This window comes from Phyllobates terribilis, unplaced genomic scaffold, assembly GCF_046119375.1.
Source record: "Phyllobates terribilis strain yellow unplaced genomic scaffold, ASM4611937v1 Scaffold_4__5_contigs__length_816908805, whole genome shotgun sequence".
Taxonomy (NCBI): Eukaryota; Metazoa; Chordata; class Amphibia; order Anura; family Dendrobatidae; genus Phyllobates; species Phyllobates terribilis.
In genome coordinates, this window is record NW_027362764.1 from 261,390,220 (window position 1) to 261,396,219 (window position 6,000).

The 6,000-nt window shown below is 42.4% G+C and overlaps 1 protein-coding gene across 1 annotated transcript in view; it reads right to left on the reverse strand.

Annotated features, from left to right (window-relative positions):
• The window catches only part of RALA (RAS like proto-oncogene A), a 64,696-nt gene extending 60,157 nt beyond the window's left edge, over positions 1–4,539 (reverse strand). Inside the window, exon 1 of the mRNA XM_073678227.1 lies at positions 4,238–4,539. The gene's annotated coding sequence lies outside the window, so the exon portion shown is untranslated. The remainder of the gene's footprint in view (positions 1–4,237) is intronic.
• Positions 4,540–6,000: the final 1,461 nt, after the last annotated feature.

The window sequence follows — 6,000 nt, forward strand, 5'->3', positions numbered from 1 at the left end:
AGTCAGGGAAATTGAGGAGTCGGAAGTTTGGCTTACAGACTCCACAGCCCTGGTCAAATATGGTGATACAGATCAATTATTTTTTTCTTTCATTGACATTTTTAACAGCAGTTTAAAAATAAATAAATAAATAAGTAAACCTCTGTAAAAACCTTTTCTCCATTTATATGGTAAATGTAATGGTATTACTCAAAATTACTGCCCGTCACACAAAAATCTAGTCCTCACCGCAATGTCAATGAAAAAAATATAAAAAAGTATGGCTGGCAAGGCATTAGATGAAGTTGGCTGAGTCCACTGATTTTGGCGGGACTGGCCAGCCGTCTGATGTGTGTGGGCAGAAACCAAACCAAGTTTCACTAAACATATTAAAATGCTATAAACAGTTCCACAAACACCAAAAGGCTGATCCAACTTAAAAGGTCTCAAAAAAAAAAAAAAAAAAGCCATACATATCGGTGTGAGCAATAGTTTCTGCCTCTCCTCTACAACATCACACTCTCTCCAGAGAGAAAGCACAGGTTTTAATTCCACAAAATCCACTCTGTCAAAAATCATGGCTCCATCAGTCTTATATTTCTAAAACAGAGAAAGAGAGGACGTGACCTCCGAAAATGACAACCTGCAGATAATCACCTTCTCCACAAAGAATTTTATTCTACTTACAAGGGTTAACACTAAAGTTGCATACCAAATCAGATCTAAACAACATGTCATCCACCAGACTCACAAGTTTCTTTGCCCCTTGAAGAAGTCTTCAGGTTTATGGAGGAAGTCAGGATAGCCGTCAGCCGAACACAGATTCAGCTGATAGCCATTTCATGTTAATGACCAGCTTTAGAAATTGGGGATGAAAAAAAATCAAAGTGAGAAAACTTAAAAAATATCACCTGTTAAATGATAATACACCAATTATTTAGGCCTCATTCAGCCATCCGAGATTTCTCTCATACGTAAAACCTGGACCATTGTTAATCAATGGTTTGGATCAGAGTTTCATCACTGGTCAGTGTGTAAGTATTTACCATCAGTATTTCATCTTTTTTTTCTTCAGAGACAATATCTATTAAACCTCATTCACACGTCTGATTTTTTTCACATCCAAGAAAAGTAGACTGATTATTGTGATCAGTTTAATCAGAACGTGGTCTGAGTGTAACATTTTCTCCACCTTCTCCATTCTGACAATCCGTGAAAAATCGGACTGCATTCAGATGACAGAGTGCGGTCCGATTTTTTCTCGGACCCATTTACTTGCCGAATTTGATATGACCCTCGGACATGTCGTCGATATTTTCCACAGACCACTCGATCAGAGGGAAAAAAATTGCTATCCGTGGTTTTCACCGATAACACTTGTATGGAAAATTGGATGTATGAATAAGCTAATAGGCTGGGTTCACACAAGTGTATGCAAAATCTTCTGCTTCACGACCACAAAAAAAATGACGATTTTTCATCCGTATTGTTATCCGTATGTCTGTTTTTTACGTCCGTGTGCTAGGTTTTTTATCAGAACAATTTAATAAAGTTAAAATACAGTTTCCTATTATCAAAACTGTAACGCATCCATGAAAAACGCATGACTTACAGATGGTAGCCAGTATGTGATAGTTAGTTTTTTTTTTTTTTTTTTAGGTACCCATTGACTTATAATGGGAGAGTCCAATCCAGAATACAGATCAAAGTAGTGCATGCTGAGATTTGTTAAATGACGACCATAGGTCGTGTGAATTACCGAATTGACTAGCATTGGTCCTTGTGCTGTCCGTATGTTATCAGTTTTGCATACAGACAGCACACTGACATTTAATGCATTCGTCTGAATGAGCCCTTATTATATAAAATATATAATAAATTGGGTACAGTAGTTCAATGCAGTTTGTGGGGAATATTTTTTCATAAGAATTTGGGAAAGTTATGAAAGGTCCTATAAATGTCTGTCCTATTCCTGATCTAAGGGTCTAGACTTTTAGCTGAGATGAATCTGTGCTACAGTAAATTTATCACTTAAACATGAGCCATGTATGAGGGAGTCGAAGTCGTGGAGTCGGTGTCATGGAAATTGAGGAGTCGGAGTTGGAGTCGGAGGTTTGGCTTACCGACTCCACAGCCCTGCTTACAATGTTAATCAAGGACAGCAGACGGACTGCACACTGATGCCTTCTGTGTGTCATCAGTGATTTCCATGGACCCAGAAGCGTGTATGGGTAATTATGATAAATTAAGAGAATTAAAACCAGACGTCTCTGATTTATTTTAGTGGACCCAAGGTCAGTAAAAAACAAACAAAAAAGAACTAAAAGTACAGACATGTACGGTATTTGAACACCCCCACAGACTATCTGTGAAAAACACGTATATGCAAAACGGATGCCTGATAAAGGCCTTTAAAGGGAATCCGTAATCAGGATTTCACACCCAAGACTAATTACATGCACATGTAGCTCTTTCAAACACAAGTCCAGCAATACCTTTATGTGGCCAGTCTGTTCCTCCGTTACAGAGAAATCAGAATTTGAATTAATATGTAAATGAGGCTGTAGGTCTGAAGCCTCTGTCACTCCGGCTCTATTCCCTGCCCACCACCAGTGCCTCATTCTTGATTGACAGCCTCAACGCTGTTACTTTCGGCAAATTGATGTCACTCATGCAGGATGAGTTGGCACTGGGCAAGGAATCATAGTTCTTCAGACTCATCATATCAATTTGAATGCGGATTTCTCAGTAATAGAGGGACAGATTGGGCATGTTAGGGTATTGCTGGACTAGACTTTGAAAGAGCTACATGTGCATATAAGTAGTTTGGGAGGTTAAATCCTGCTGACAGATTCCCTTTAAAGAGCTATACAAATATTAATACAGAATTATTGGATTCTACTAGAACATGTATTACATAGTGACAAAATTCAGTGTCAAAAATCATTCATATATTCTGGAAAGAAGTAAGGAATACAAGAAAGATATAAATTGCCACTCAGCGTAATGTCAGGGACTGTATAGCACTAGGAAATGATTTAGTAATCATTGTGACTATTCTTACCCAAGTACAGCTACACATGAAGGTCACATACTCCAGATAAGAAATGAAGTCGGATTCCCACTGATTTCTTTCCATTAGCTCCTCTACAAGGCAGCATCACTTGGAGACCACAGCCCATTATCCTCCAGAGTCTTCCAAAGGCTGTAACATGATCTTAGTGATTTTAATTTAAGAACACCTTCCATCATCCATGACATGGAGGAGGGTGTTGACTTTTTATGAATAGGGCACCTGTATAACATTTCCAACTTCCTTTATAGGTCAGAATCAACTTGCCTTACGGCAACTACAGCAAAGTAATTATTACACTATCAAGCAGAGGCATGAAGTGCAGATCTGACAGTGAGGAGCTGCTGCACCACACCCCACCCCACCCCAACAGTACATGTCACATAGACCAGAAAATGTCTGCACAGAGGGGCGCACAGCATACACGTCTGCACATGAACCCCAAATCAAAAGGACAATCAGCCATATCTCTGATTATCAATATTAATGAGCTACACCATGCAGGAAGCGTAACAATCATATTAGTGTTCAGAAGGTATATACAAGGATATAACAGTGCGATCTATAGACAGATCATGGTTTATTGCCTTTAGAAGTATACACACACAGCCCATCAATATACAAATAAGTATGATATATAGATGTAGGATAAATAAACCTTACATAGCTGGAGACTTCAAATACATGTATCGTATACATATATACTTAGCACAAGTGTTATATGTGTCAGCATGGACATTATCTTATAGATACATATTACATGTGCCATCTACAGCTAGGTATGTGAATAGGGACATGCATTCTGTATAAATATGTATATATACACACATAATATACAGATAGATATATAGACGTACACCTCATACAATTACTATATACCGCTAGTTATACAGACGTATAATACAGCCAGCTATGGCAGGACTCCTACCAGGACACACACGTCGGGGATGCCGGCTGCGGACTGTCAGTGCCCACACTACACGTCAGGCCATGTGTGCGAGGCGAGTGTCCGCTCAGTGGACGGTGCGAGGCGAGTGTCCGCTCAGTGAGGTGCAGCAGGAGCACACACGTACACAGGCACAATGCCGGGACATGACGGACATGTTGTGCTGTGGATAGGACTATATTTAGCACACGGCAGGCGGCATTGTCCTCCGTGATGTGAGAATGACGCCCCGCACTCACCTCCGGGCTGGACCTCGGCCACACTGAGCGCTCCAGCAGCAGCAGCCTTCTCTCTCTCTCTCTCTCTCTCTCTCCACGCCCGGTTGGTCGGGGCCCTAATCCCCCGCTCCTGCCTCCTCTTTCTCCTCCCTTCCTCGTATTTCCCCTTCCTCCTCCTCAGTCCCGTGTATTGTGTGGTGGGGATGAGGGGCCGCGGAGTAGGGCGGAGGGCAGCGTCCGGTGGGGCCCAGTGCAGCTGTGAGGAGCAGCGATCCCGGGCGGAGCAGGAGGAGGGGGAGGGGGCCGCCCTTCCTGATGATGCTGCTGTGTGCAGGCTGCCTCACTCCCCGCACTGACCCGCCCGCCCGCCGGTTGCCCGGTTTGCAGCTGTCACAGCTGAGGAGACTGGGGACCGCGGACCTGGGAAACCTGTGTGAGTGAGAAGCCATTATCCTACATAGGAACAAAAGGGCGGGAAGAGCAGCTGCAGCCACAGCTGGGTGTGCTATCCCCTATAGCTCATGGAAGCCTTCAACATCTTTACCCTTCAGCTGGAACACCCTGAACCTGTCGCCTTGGGGTTTGTTCACACTGTGTTTTATTCCGATGGTTTACTCTAGAATGACAAGTTTTCTAGTGGAAGCAGTTTTCGGAAGCGCTCCTCCTTTATGGAGTGTTTGGAGGAGTTGTCGGGTTTGCACCCCTGACATCTCCTCCAAAAGCTTTAAGAAATGTGTTTGTTTTTTTGGAAGGGTCATTAGGTCAAAAGACCTAAATAAACTGGAGCAGTGGGCAGCAACCAACAGAATGGTTTTTAACAGGGAAAAATGCAAAGTACTACATCTGGGCAATAAAAATGAAAAAAGCATATACAGAATGGGAGGTATAGAGCTAAGCAACAGTACATGTGAAAAAGACTTAGGTATACTAATAGATCATAGACTGAAGATGAGTCAACAGTGTGATGCAGCAGCAAAAAAGGCAAATACAATTCTGGGATGTATTAACAGAAGCATACAGTCTAGATCACGTGAAGTCATTATCGGTCTTTACTCCTCTTTGGTCAGACCTCATCTGGAATACTGTGTACAGTTTTGGGCACCACATTTTAAAAAAGACATAGACAAACTGGAGCAAGTTCAGAGAAGAGCGACCAGAATGGTGACTGGTCTGCAAACCATGTCCTATGAGGAACGGTTGCAGGATTTGGGAATGTTTAGCTTGCAAAAAAGAAGACTGAGAGGAGACTTAATAGCTGTCTACAAATATGTCAAGGGCTGTCACATTGTAGAAGGATCATCTTTATTCTCATTTGCACAAGGAAAGACTAGAAGCAATGGGATGAAACTAAATGGGAGGAGTCACAGATTAGATATTAGAAAAAACTTTTTGACAGTTAGGGTGATTAATGAGTGGAACAGGCTGCCACGAGAGGTGGTGAGTTCCCCTTCAATGGACGTCTTCAAACAGAGGCTGGACAGACATCTGTCTGAGATGATTTAGTGAATCCTGCTTTGAGCAGGGGGTTGGACCAGATGACCCAGGAGGTCCCTTCCAACTCTACCATTCTATGATTCTATGATTTCTTGAACGCTGTTTCAAAGTTTCGGCCTTCTGTAAGTTATTTTGAGCGTTTTCGGATGTTGTGGTGTCTATTTCTTACTGGCGTTTTCTTTTCGCTCCATTCAACAATGAAGAAACTGCTAGCGGGTTTTGAAGAACAAACGATGGTGAAATGGTCAAAAAGACCCCCGGGCGTCTCCCGAGCCTTCCCGTAGACTTGT